Source organism: Schistocerca gregaria, chromosome 5, assembly GCF_023897955.1.
Source record: "Schistocerca gregaria isolate iqSchGreg1 chromosome 5, iqSchGreg1.2, whole genome shotgun sequence".
Lineage (NCBI taxonomy): Eukaryota > Metazoa > Arthropoda > Insecta > Orthoptera > Acrididae > Schistocerca > Schistocerca gregaria.
In genome coordinates this window covers 502,599,516-502,614,432 of record NC_064924.1, presented here as the reverse complement: position 1 = coordinate 502,614,432, position 14,917 = coordinate 502,599,516, and positions in this window count along the sequence as shown.

The window sequence follows — 14,917 nt, the reverse complement described above, 5'->3', positions numbered from 1 at the left end:
ATCGGAATGCGAAGGCTAATCGAACATTCACTTCTGATTGTTCAGAGTCTGGTAAGCATGGAGAATTAGTAATGGGCACTTCAAAAGAACAGTCACTGCACTTCCAGTAGAGCGGTAAGGGATCCTTTATATTTTATGCACACCGCAGTTTGGCTAACTAGACTACCTAAACTGTTGATATGAACAATAGCATAGCAACCTTCCTCTTTTCCATATATCTCATATTTAGCCAAGTTACGGGTAATCTTCTTAGAAGAAGAGCTTGTTCTAGAAGCACAAGCAGCTTCAGTACCAGTATTAGGCCTAGGCTCACCTTCACAGCCGGCCGGTGTGGCCGAGCGGTTCTAGGCGCTTCAGTCTGGAACCGCGTGACCGATACGGTCGCAGGTTCGAATCCTGCCTCGGGCATGGATGTGTGTGATGTCCTTAGGTTAGTTAGGTTTCAGTAGTTCTAAGTTCTAGGGGACTTATGACCTCTGATGTTAAGTCCCATAGTGCTCAGAACCATTTGAACATTTATTTCACCTTCAAAATGAACTTCCACTTCAGATTCAAAAATGGTTCAAATGGCTCTGAGCACTATGGGACTTAACATCTGTGGTCATCAGTCCCCTAGAACTTAGAACTACTTAAACCTAACTAACCTAAGGACATCACACACATCCATGCCCGAGGCAGGATTCGAACCTGCGACCGTAGCAGTCGCACGGTTCCGGACTGCGCGCCTAGAACCGCGAGACCACCGCGGCCAGCACTTCAGATTCACTACGACGCAAAAACTGTTTCTGGTTACACCTCCCGCCCCCCCCCCCCCCCACTCACCGTTTTCTTTTCTTGTTTTGTATTCGCTGCATTTTTACATAATAATACACTTATTTGCTGAAATCTAAACACTGAAATATGAGTATCGTAAACAAACTTCACTTTCAAACACCACAAACACAGAACTGAAACCAACAAAGTAAACTGGCAGCTGTTTTCATCATTCTACCAACTAAGCTTTCAAATAGCTGTACTATAACAAGTAGTCACTAGCAAGTAAAAAGAAGGTTGGGTTCATGAAGTGTGCGTTGCAGGGTTTCACTAAAACGCTTGTAAAACGGAAACCACTCAACATAAATTAATAAATTTGGTTTCAATTTAGACCCAAATACATGCTTAACAAAAAATAAAAAAAATGCACCAAACAACCATCCGACTCCCCTTAAGACGACGCTGAAGTGTCCTATCCAGGATGCTGGATGCCTGGCCGATAGATATGAAAACACGTGAGTCGCCCATGCATCAGCGTCTCCCTTTGGACCTAAATGATAGTGTTCAGAAGAAAGGCAAACCAATACGCCGGGTATCACTTCGGTTACAGGAGCTGCTTGGAGGGGACGTAGTACGCTTTCCGACCGCCTTTGGGGCCCCACTCCAGATTTTCTTTCAGGGTTTTCTCCCCTAGCCTTCATCCCTCCCGAGACAAACCACAAGGCAGTGGTGCATAAGATAGATAGATGAGGAAAGGAGTGGTAACTGAGGAAAGGGTAGGGTAGGGTAGGTAATATGTAGGATATAAGATGGGTCGCTGTGGGACACATTTCTTCTCTTTCCTCTGCTGAGACCTGTCCGGCTAGGTTAGGTCTGCCAGTAGCTACGCTACCGCCGGCATAGCCCTCAGCTTCCCCGGAGCACGCAAACTCTCCCGCCCGCACGGACAGTACTACGATAAGGCGCTGCCTCCTGGAAGACATAACTGCATAACACCCGACAAACCAGCGTACTAGCGACAGGCAGATATTTCCACACTACAAATAAGTCTGCAAAAACAAGCCATTCAGCTTTAGTACTCCTTCATAAATGATTCCATTTGCAATCCTAATAACCGAAAACTTAGCAAAAGACCGCCTACGTGTCGACTGCTCAGACTTTGTCGGTAGATTTATTAGTCTCCGTACACTGGCTTCGCTCAGACAGGGGAACAAGAAAGTGGTGTTATCAAAACCTGTCACGCTCATTTTCAAGAAATGTCTGAGGTCATCGCAGACCTTGCTTTGACTTCTACAGCACTGCGACAAAAGCGCGATCCACCAGACAACAGTCTTATTTCGAGTGAGTGGATTGAAGCAGAATATGTGACCACGTCATGGAAACGACCGCTGGAGCACACGAATCACAAATGGAAATATTTTGCGATAAAGATATACTAGTTACACTACTCTCTATATAAAATTTATTGCGTAAATCACAATGAGTTCATTTTGGCATACTGCCCTCTTGAGTTCTTACGTGCAATATCGATGTTGCCATATGCTTTGTTGGAATTTGTATTTAACGTTACTGGATGTTCGTTGTATGTGTAATGTTATATCTGACGCACAGAAAGCTGATTTATCCTCATCTAAAAGTCAGTTATAACATTACGTCTACAACGAACATCCAGTAACGTATAAATGCAGATCCCAACAAAGAGAGCATATGGTAACATTGATATTGCTTGTAAGAACACTTGATGCTGGCAATATGGCAAAATGATGTCATTGTGATTTACCCAATAAAAATCGCACAGAGAGCAGTATAATTCGTATATCGTTATCGCAATCACGTCATTAAAAGACATATTTTGCCTCGCGAGTCCCAAAGAACAACTCTACAAATATTTTGCCAAGTCATGTGGAAGCTACTCTTAAATGAGCTTTCCACACAACTCGTTTGGATGAAACTTAAGAAACAGGAGGCAAACCATTGTTTTCAATAATTCAGACGATGTTGGAAATGTAGAAAAATTTAGTGCCTGTTGAGGTATCACAAATGGAGTCACCTAGGGTTCATGTTTGGGTCCACTCCTCGTTAATGTTATTTTTTCCAAAGAATTATTAAGTGGTTCTCTAAAAACAAATATTCCTAAATTTGGAGAAAACAACGTATTCAGTTTTTTATGACACATAAGATTTATACCGACAATTGAGGTAGCATATGAACAGGATTGACTAAATGCTGTGTACATTTGATGAAAACATGAACTGGAAGAAGCATACTGCTGAACTTCTCAACCAATTAAATTAAGATGTTTTTGCTTTCGTACAATTTCTAGTCTTGTAAGCAAACGACTCAACCTCCTGATATTTTCTGTATATTTGCAGTTAATAATGTCGTATGGGATAATTTTCTGGTGTAACTCACTACTTAGACAAAAATTATTGACTGCACAAACGGAGCAATAAAAATGATGTGAAGTATTCATCCGCGTTCGTCATGTGGGTACCCCGCCATTTTAACTGCAATTCCACAACCCGTATATTCGCTAACTAAATTCATCATAAATAATCGACCACAGTTTGGGAAAAATAGTGATGCCCACATCTAAAACACTAGAGGAAAAAGTGACCTCCTACGCATTAGTAAAGCTGTCAGTAGGCCAATAAGGGTTTCAGAATGCACCAATAAAAATTTTTAATCGTTTTCCTAGTAACGAATCCCATTAACGAACGTGCCTGACAGGTAGGAAAGAAGGTTTTAAATGTAACCTAAAATCATTTCTCCTGGACAACGCCTATTCCACTGATGAAATTATATTTAAAAACTGGCACTCATTGGAAAAAAGTTGTTTTTAAGTGTAGCTGCATGAGCGAAATTAAAAAATAATTTTTTCATTAATGTTAACATTAATCACATATATACGTATCCTATAAACTCAATCTTTCCCCAGCGTTTCGATAAAAGAATCGTTCAAGTGATGTATGGGATATTTAACAAACTTATACCACAAAAAGCAGTTACTGTCCATTTTCTCACTGCTAAATGATCCAAACAGTTCAAGTACTGTAAAGGTTTAATGTTAGATCAAGCAATAGTACAAAATAAGTTAACGCAGGAAAGGGACTGCATTTAAATTCTCAGCTCTAGTAAAATAAAAATCAGTTCAAAATCGTCGTTCAAACAGAACAATTGAGCAGTCGATTAAGATTTGTGGAGTAGTGTGTTGGTGACTGGTCAACAAGGAAGAAACAAGAATCATTGAAAATGGAGTGTCGTAGACGAGCATGTCAGGGATAAGAAAGCAAAAAATTAGGAACGAAGAAACAAGAAATCTTACAAATTTTAAAAAAGTACAGAAATTGTAGCTGAAAGTTTAGAAGAGAGGCAACTACAATGGGATGGGTATGTAAATTGAATAAAAAAAAACGGATCGTGGGCTAAAAATCTCTGTAATGTCTGCTCCAACATTAATGATAAGTCTTTTTTTTCCGATTTACTTTCACAGTGGTTAAAAGTGAACATTATTTCCACCTAGATTGAACACTTTCTGAAAATGATGTGTATTTGCCACTTTTGGTTATAGAAGCACTTTGAAGTGAGCCTACAGAATAATCACATCGAATTCGCTAATGAGCGCTATGAAATTTACTGTGTCATAAACGTCGAGAACACAGAAATTAAAATTTCCTTACAACACAACATGAGCGCAAGTTATATGACTTCAATAAACAACCACGGTATCCAGTCTTACAACGTACCTGTATATAACATTACTTATTGGATGAACCCCAATTCCACCAATAAAAATTCGGGGATTATTAAAGGAAAATTTTCTGTGTATTTTCGAATCAGAGCTCGACAGTGTTCGGTGGCTCTTTAAAGAGCAATAAACCGACTATGATTTATTCGACTTATTACCCCAGTTACCTTTGTTTCTGTGTAAATACTTCCTTAGCAGTGTAAAAGCCTATAATATAAAATCAAAAAAAACGTAAAGTGCAAAACAGAGTATCGGATCAACCTCAGGCACTAAAATACTACGGTGTAGTTGCCTTAGCTGTGGGAAAAGTTCCGCATAGCTTCTTTGTGCTGCTATTCCGATGTCTACATCTACATGTTCATCTACATCCATACTCCGCAAGCCACCTGACGGTGTGTAGCGGAGGGTACATTCCAGTCTCGTATTATTCGAGGAAAGAAAGATTGTCGGTATGCCTCTGTGTGGGCTCTAATCTCTCGGATTTTATTCTCACGGTCTCTTCGAGAGATGTACGTAGGAGGGAGCAATATACTGCTTGGCTCCTCGGTGAAGGTGCGTTCTCGAAACTTCAACAAAAGCCCGTACCGAGTTACTGAGCGTCTCTCCTGCAAAGTCTTCCACTGGAGTTTATCTATCATCTCCTTAACGCTTTCGCGATTACTAAATGATCCTGTAACGAAGCGCGCTGCTCTCCGTTGGATCTTCTCTATGTCTTCTATCAAACCTATCTGGTACGGATCCCACATTGGTGAGCAATATTCAAGCAGTGGGCGAAAAAGTGTACTGTAACCTACTTCCTTTGTTTTCGGATTGCATTTCCTTAGGTTTCTTCCAATGATTCTCAGTCTGGCATCTGCTTTACCGACGATCAACTTTATATGATCATTCCATTTTAAATCACTCCTAATGCCTACTCCCAAATAATTTATGGAATACACTGTTCCAGTTGCTCACCTGCTATATTGTAGCTAAATGATAAAGGATCTTTCTTTCTATGTATTCGCAGTACATTACACTTGTCTACATTGAGATTCAATTGCCATTCCCTGCACCATGCGTCAATTCGTTGCAGATTCTCCTGCATTTTAGTACAATTTTCAATTGTTACAACCTCTCGATATACTACAGCATCATCCGCAAAAAGCCTCAGTGAACTTCCGATGTTATCCACAAGGTCATTTATGTATATTGTGAATAGCAACTATCCTGCGGCACAACCTTCTTTTATGATTCTTGAACCAAGTGTTAACTGTGATTAAGTTGTGCCCTGTGCAAAATTCTACCCCGCGACAACCTATTTCATTTCTTAGCCCCAATCCATATTCACCTACTACGTTTCTTTCTCTCGCTTTTCCTATTACCGAATTCCGGTGACCCATGACTATTAAATTTTCGTCTCTCTTCACTACCTGAATAATTTATTTTATCTCATCTTACATTTCATCGATTTCTTCATCTGCAGAGCTAGTTGGCAGATAAACTTGTACTACTGTAGTAGGCGTGGGCTTCGTGTCTATATTGGCCACAATAATGCGTTCACTATGCTGTTTGTGGTAGCTTACCCGCACGCGTATTTTTTTATTCATTATTAAACCTACTTCTGCATTACCCCCAATTTGATTTTGTGTTTATAACCCTGTATTCACCTGACCAAAAGTCTTGTTCCTCCTGCCAGCGAACTTCACTAATTCCTACCATATCTAACTTTAACCTATCGATTTCACTTGTTAAATTTTCTAACTTACCTGCTCGATTAAGGGATCTGACATTCCACGCTCCGATCCGTAGAACGCCAGTTCTCTTTCCCCTGATAATGACGTCCTCTTGAGTAGTCCCCGCCAGGAGATCCGAATGGGGGACTGTTTTACCTCCGGAATATTTTACCTAAGAGGACGCAATCATCATTTAATCATACAGTAAAGCTGCATGCCCTCGGGAAAAATTACGGCTGTAGTTTCCCCTTGCTTTCAGCCGTTCGCAGTACAAGAACAGCAAGGCCGTTTTGGTTAGCGTTACAAGGTTAGATCAGTCAATCATCCGGACTGTTGCCCCTGCAACTACTGAAAAGGCTGCTGCCTCTATTCAAAAACCACACGTTTGTCTGGCCTCTCAACAGATACCCCTACGTTGGGTTGTACCTACGGTACGGCTATCTGTATCGCTGAGGCACGCAAGCCTCCCCACCAACGGCAAGGTCCATGGTTCTTTGAGGGGCAATACATATAGAAAGTAACATAAGTGGAAGGATAACGAGCTACAGGAAGCCATGGGTCTATAACACCAGAATATTCAAAAAACATTCTTGAAAACTTACGAAGTATATCATACCTGTTTCTGTTGGTTTCTCTTGAGCAGTAGACTGACATTGCCTATGTTCTGATATTGAACTATGAGACTGTAGTAATCTTAACTTGCTCAAGGATTCTTGCAACAATTATTGCCCATTGGACGCCTTCTCAATAAATGTTTTATAGTTTCAGTCCCTGTGTTTCTTGTTAGCTTCCTGTTTGACAGGGAAGAATTTACCATTAAGGTGTTCAAAACGAAATAAAAGATAAGTTTGTGGTACTATAGAATGGCGAAAGCTAATTACCCATTGATCTGTAATATCTACTTCTTATTTTTCTTTACTGTACTCCACGGATCCTACGTGAGACAATAGCGTGTCGCCAGAGATATCGCTGCAGTCAACGCGTTAACCTATAATAAGGAAATCACAAAAACGTAAAGTACAAAACAAAGAGTATCGGATCAACTTCAGGCACTAAAATACTAAGGTGTAGTTGCCTTAGCTCTGGAAACAGTTCCGCATAGCTTCTTTGTGCTGCTATTCCGATGTCTACATCTACATGTTCATCTACATCCATACTCCGCAAGCCACCTGGCGGTGTGAGGGTACATTCCAGTCTCGTATTGTTCGAGGAAAGGAGGATTGTCGGTATGCTTCTGTGTGGGCTCTAATCTCTCTGATTTTATCCTCATGGTCTCTTCGAGAGATATACGTAGGAGGGAGCAATATACTGCTTGGATCTTCGGTGAAGGTATGTTCTCGAAACTTCGAGAAAAGCCCATACCGAGTTACTGAGCGTCTCTCCTGCAGAGTCCTCCACTGGAGTTTATCTATCATCTCCGTTTCCCTTCGTTGAGACTGGTATATGTCTCTGATATTTTTTGAACTGACGTCCATATATCTGATCCATATACTGCGAACTACCACAACTGCCGAACTACATGTCCTTGTCTCGTTTTCCAGTTTTAAATGACTTATTAGCGTAACGAAGGTGTTTGTGTGTCATAAGAGGTAAATTTCGATATATATTTGCGAGTGATAGTGGCTTTACGTCCCACCGACGATTAGGTAGTTGGAGATGGAGCACAAGGTCTGATTGGTGATGGAAACTAGCCTTGTCCTTTTCCAATTAACTATCCCGTGCGTTTCCTTAAACTAGTGACAGAAGTTAAGGGAAACGTTAATCTGAACCCCATTCCAACTGAACGAGAGTCCGATGTCTTAACCGGTGCACCATCTCGCCCAGTGCGAGAGATAGAGGAACAATATTGCCAGAAGGAAGTAGGACGCAATGTAGAATTAAATACATGCGGCATTGCCAAGAAGTAAAGTAACGATTGTGGAAGCATTAAAAATTCAAGGTCCAGGGTGAAAGCTACAGATCTGCACAGGTGACCCAAAAGATTGCGAACACCTGCTTAACAGGCTGTCGATCCGCATTTGGAACAATACAACACGTTTCGACAAGTGCTTGGTAAGCTTCCGGAGGTATTGCAGGCTGCCCGTCGGTTAGAAATAAGCTGCGTGGACAGTGAAGTACCCACAGAAATTTACCCTGATGAAAATGTCCTTTCTTCTGTGGACGTTGGCCCACAAAAATACTATTATAACGCAACCTGACTTCATAATTACTCTAACAAAAGCAAGCTTACTTACTCATGGCAAGTCCAATTGACTCACCATCGCTGCCAAATTTTGCCCGCCCAGTGGAGTGTTATGTAAGAAGTCCATGACTAAAGAATTTGTTGCTAGCGCACTCGAGCAGTGTAATTTCGATGGATTGCTCACGCGCTGCCTGCGACATGTAAGCTATAGCTCTCAGACCAAAGAGCAGTGTTGACTGCAGTAGGAACTGTGTGTTAGTAGAACTAAGTAGTTGCTAGCGAGCAGTCTGGTGTATCGTGTTGGCTGGGCCGGTCTTGATGGAGCGATGGCGAAGCCTGGGCATTGTAGCATAAGGTAAAAGCAGCCTCGCGCATATGTAGTATTGTTATATCAAGTCCCATGTAAATGTTTTGAAAATCTCTTAATAATAATCTTTCTCATAAAAAGTAATTTTTGACAACCATTAATTTCAATTTAAAGAATTTACTAATTTCTCCAATCCTTGGTCATCCCGATTATTGAAAGGAAAAATCAGATGTTTCTTTTTATACAAGACATATCTATCGGGCAGCATTGCACAGAGGTGCGCCAGAAAAATTTCTTTTAGGAGCAGATATATATGCGTTATCCGGCGACTAGACTTAGGTAAGAATTTTCAATTTATTCAGTAATATCTTTCAGGGCCATGACGCAGCACTGCTGACGTCCAAATTTTACCAGATTAAATTGACAGTCAATTATTGAAAGATTATAAGTGAGCGACAATTTTATCGAGAGGTTTGTCACATTGTATTATTGGTAGGTTACGCTAAATGTCAATGCTATACATACTTTCACTGTTGGGTAGTTACGCTAAATGAGATTATTATTTATATCTTTTACTGTTGGGAGGTTACGGAAAAGATTTTGTGGAGAGGTTACAACATTCAATTCAAATAGACTTCATTACCATTTATGAGATTTCGTGAACGATTCCAGATCTCCAAACGAGCTCTCTGGCAAATGAGATTCGCTAAGGGGCCTATACTTTGGTATGTGATCAAGCATCTTTAGCCTACTCTTGGATCAGTGGAGATATTGAAGCAAGTATGATTTATTTTATTTATTTAATAAAATGATATACCTTTTTTAACGACATCCGAAAGACCTTGAAAAGACAAGTACAGTGATATAACGCTTGTTAACATTGAGCTTGAAATCCCTGCACAAGAATCAGAGTACTGTACTAAAACAGGGAAGCAATGTGGCCAGAGTGTAAGCACCGCCAAGTAGAGCTCTAATAAGAGACTCTGCCGTTACATACAGCAAGACAGGTCTATGCTACTAAGAAAAAACTTCATTTCCTACACGACGTCCGAGTAGATACAGAGTCAGCTATGAATTTTGTACGTCAAACTAAGACATATGCTAGCTTATGGCGCATCTGATGGGCCAAAGGAAACTATTTCAAATGTGCGTATGTTTTTGTGGCAACAACTAAAGTTTCGTGAGGCGCTTTTCGATATAAACCCGTCTCGTTCCTGCTTACTTGTCCAAGATGACACTGAAACGTCAGTCATTCATACTTCGTAATGACGAGCAGCCCTGTTCAAGGGAAAAACAAAACTACTGTGTTAACTTACATAGATTAAAAAAATAAAAGTGCTTCTTGAAGTAAACAACCTGCTGGCCCACAAATGTGTCCATCATTCGAAATAGTTATTAGAAGAAATACTCTATAAGAAACTTGATATTTTATTCAGATTGACTGACATCTCACACAAAAAATAAATACTTCTCTCAACGAAACGTAGTTTTACACTTTGCATAAGTACTTGCTCGAAGTACGAGGGTTGAAACTTTAATAGTGGCAACTAAATATTTACAGCTCGTATGAAATAGATACGCGTTTCAGAGTTTTAATGACCTTCAAAGCAGTCACCAGCATTGTGTATAACCCGTTGCCAGCGATGTTAAAGTCGTCGGATACTCTTAATAGTGCCAGTTGTGTTGACAGTTCGAGCGGCGCGGTCTGTTGCCCTACGAATTTGTAGCAGTTCTGAAGCGAATGCCGTGAAGTGTTTTCTCCAGTTTAGAAATCGAGTTGCATTCACGAGGGCTTAAGCCATGGGAGTGCAGTAGTTGTTATAGCACTTAGTAGCCCCATCAGTCAATCAAATCAGTAACACCTTGCACTGTACGTGTTTGAGCATTATCCTGCCAAATGATGGTCAGGTCCTGCAGAAAGTGTCATCACTTATATCTCTAAGCTGGTCGTAGGTTGTGTTCCAAAAATGAACAGCATGGAGACAGAAGTGATGACACTTTGTGCAGGAGGTGACCATCATTTTGCAGGATAATGCTCAAGCACATACAGTGCAAGCTGTTACTGATTTGTTTGACTGATGGGGCTGCTAAGTTCTATATCACTGCACCCCCCTCACTTAAGTTCTAGTAAGGTCAACTCGATTTTTAAACTGAAGGAAACACTTCACGGCGTTTGCTTCAGAACCGCTGCGGCCGGCCGCGGTGGTCTCGCGGTTCTAGCCGCACAGTCCAGAACCGTGCGACTGCTACGGTCGCAGGTTCCAATCCTGCCTCGGGCATGGATGTGTGTGATGTCCTTAGGTTAGTCAAGTTTAAGTAGTTCTAAGTTCTAGGGGACTGATGACCTCAGCAGTTGAGTCCCATAGTGCTCAGAGCCATCAGAACCGCTGCAAATTCGTCGCCCAATAGACCACTCCGCTCGAACTGTCAACACAACTGGCACTGCTAAGTGTCCTACGACTTCCACATCGCTGGGGACGGGTTATACACAATGCTGGTGACTACTTTGAAGGTCAAAAAAAAACTTTGAAACGAGTATCTATTTTGCACGAGCCGTAAATAAATAGTTGCCACTGTCAAAGTTCGAATCCTCGTATTTACCATCGACTGTATTGCGTATATGGTTCAAAAATGGTTCAAATGGCTCTGAGCACTATGGGACTTAACATCTATGGTCATCAGTCCCCTAGAACGTAGAACTACTTAAACCTAACCTAAGGACATCACACACATCCATGCCCGAACCGTAGCAGTCGCGCGGTTCCGGACTGAGCGCCTAGAACCGCTAGACCACCGCGGCCGGCTGCATATATGGAATCGCGGTTCGACAGATAGATTAACAGATGAGAGCATTAGGTGATATGTCGTTGTATGCTGTGGCGATTCGACGGTGCATATCTTCTGACGTGGTAAGAGCTTAATGAAAGTCTGCATCTTTTAGGAGGAAGAAGAGATTAGTGTTTAAAGTCCCGTCGACAACGAGGTCATTAGAGGCGGAGCACTAGCTCGGATTATTGGAGGATTGGGAAGGAAATCGGCTATGCCCTTTCAAAGGAACCATCCCGGCATTTGCCTGAAACGATGTAGGGAAATCACGGAAAACCTAAAACATGATGGCCAGAGACGGGTTTGAACTGTCGTCCTCCCGAATGCGGGTCCGGTCTGCAAACCTCTGCGCGACCTCGCTCGGTTGTATGCATCTTTTAGTGTTCACCACAGGAAGAAACCAAGAGAAGTCAAATCAAGAGGCCTGGCGAGGCACTGTACTGCACCAGTCCGTCCCATCCAACAGTCAGGAAACCTTTCATTCAGTATTTCCGTTCCAATGCGGGAAAAATCAACTGGTTAGCCGTCATGCTGAAACCATGTACACTGTCCTTTATCCAGTGGTATCTCTTGTAGAAGAGCAGAGAAAGTGTTCGTAAAAAAGTAAGAATAAGTATTTCAGTTTAACATACCTGGGATGAGGTAACACAACTACTTCAACTAACTTATGCTAAGAACAACACACACACCCATGCCCGAGGGAGAACTCTAACCTCCGGCGGGAGTAGCCGCGCACTCAGTGACATGGAGCGGGCACTCCACACTGCTATGAGTAAGGACGTACAACGGAATTAACTACAGTGCCACACCAAAAACTCACGCTTCACGGTTGTTGTTGTATCTGATGCAGTTTGTGTGGATTTCCAGCTGCACAGTTGTGCATGTTAGCTTAATTTATTACCACGGTTCATAGGTGCTGTTTCGTCGATAAATAGAACATAGTATCGTCTCTCAAGCGAAGCAGAGCAAACGAACAAAACTGTATAAGACTTTAGAAAGCACGTCCTCAGTGTGTCTGATCTGGAGATAGATGGCAAGGGTGGAATTTACGTCGATACAAGACGCGAATGACACTCCTCTGGTTGATCCCACATTATCCCTTGGCAATATGTCTCGTGCCACCAATCGCCATATAAAAACAGTAAGTCTAAATTCTCTTCATTGGTGCACATATATGTATGCAAAGAATGTTGAAGTGGAAATGACCTGTCGATAGAAGACACAGTGACTGCTGCTTCTGCAGTGCCGACAAGTGAATAGTGGAAACGCTTGACACGTCGAAGTAGCCTGCCTCGGGTTTGTTTACAACGCAATAGCCGACTCCGGCCGACGTAGCTTTGAATTTTAGACTAATCCTCAGATCCTTTGCGAAGAGTTTCATCCTCAGCATTAACAAGTATAATAGCACGGTACTCGCTTTTTCAAGTGCTTTCGGATGCCTTTAAAAAATATATCAGTATTTTTTTAATGATACGTGCTTCAGTATATCGACTGATAAAGTACAAGCCCATTAGCGTGCTATCATTTGTCGGAAGCATCGTTTCGATATCTGGAATAGTTCACGAAATAAGGGGTGTGTTAGTCTTACGTGACTCACTCTGCATACAGGATGGCCCTAAATTGTGTGTCAAAAATGCAAAGGAATGTAGAGGGGACCTAAATAACCAGATTTCGTATAGCAATGAGTGTCTGGTAACGATACATTACAGCGCTATCTTGTAAAGCAATATGAATCACAGGAAACTGAGAAGGCAAGTAAAGAAAAATTGCATCAGAAATTTATTAATAGTTTACAAGAGGTTCTCGCAACAGCGGCCATCAACAGCGATACACGATTCACAGCGACGGCGGTTGGATCGGCGTAAATTAGAAAAGACGTCAGGCATATCGATCACATGTCCTGCAGCAGCAGGTCCGAGGGCAATTAGATGTTCTTCAAATGTGACGGGACTCTCGTACTCCAGGCTTTTCACATGACTTCACAAGAGAAAAATCCACGCAGGTTAAATCGGGAGAACGTGGTGGCCAGGGAAGTGGACCGCTCCGTCCTATCACTGCTGGCCGTAGACAGCGTCCAGGTGATTTCTGACGTTTCGACTGAAGTGCGCTGGGGCTCTATCGTACTGGAACCACTTCAGTCTGCTGATAACTAGAGGAACATCGCCCAGAAGTTCAGGTAAGACCTCCTGTAGCAAGAAGTTGTGTGTGTGGCCAGATAAACGACTAGATACAATGTACGGTCCTACTAAATTATTGTGCACAGTGCCTGCCCAAACATTAAGGGGAAACTTTTCGTGTGCTATTGTGGCACGTGCGTTACTCTGAGTCCAAAGGTGAGAATTATGGATGTACGACATGCCCGACCGCGTGAAAGTAGCCTCATCAGTAAAGAAAACATCTCCAGGGAAGGCTCTGCTGTAGGTACCAACGAGCGAAGTTGACACCTGAGAGATGATCGTCAGGTGTCAATGGTTGCAGTCTCTATAAATGATAAGGATGCATTCCGTCTTCATGCAAAGCCCTCAAAACACTTTGACGGCTCATACCCAACGCAGGTCTTACAGCTCTCGAGCTTGTCGAAGGATCATCCTCTAGTGTGTTTAGTGTCCTTTCTTCCACTGCAGGCGTCCTGCGATATCTTCCGATGTCAGATCCACGCCTGCAAGCACAAAACGATCCACTCGTACGTAACTCCCGATGAAGAGGCTGAAATGTTTGGCAGTACGGGTGATTCTTATCCGGGAATCGCTCCCTGTACATCCTTTGAGCAGCTTTGTGATAGATGGCGCTGTAATAGTCACAAACGTGTAAGTACGTGGTATAATTTAACATTCCACTAGTCCGGACGGTATTTACGTCGTGATACATTACCCGTGTTAAAATGGACCGTTTACCAATTGCGGAAAAGGCCGATATCGTGTTGATGTATGGCTACTGTGATCAAAATGCCCAACGGGAGTGCTATGTATGCTGCTCGGTTCTATTTAGCGACTAAGTGTCATTCACCAACAGCGGTAACGTAAACCGGTACAATATGCACTATTGGGCAACGGAAAATCCACGACGGCTGTGTCAAGTGGAACATCAGCGACCTTGGCGGGTTAATGTATGATGCGGCTCTGTGGGAGAAAGGATAATTGGCCCCCATTTTATCGATGTAAATTTAAATGGTGCAATGTATGCTGATTTCCTACGTGATGTTCTACCGATGTTACTACACTACAAGGTGTTTCACTGCATGACAGAATGGCGATGTACTTCCAACATGATGAATGTCCGGCGCATAGCTCGCTTGCGGTTGAAGAGGTATTGAATAGCATATTTCATGACAGGTGGATTGGTAGTCGAAGCACCATACCATGGCCCGCACGTTCACTGGATCTGACGTC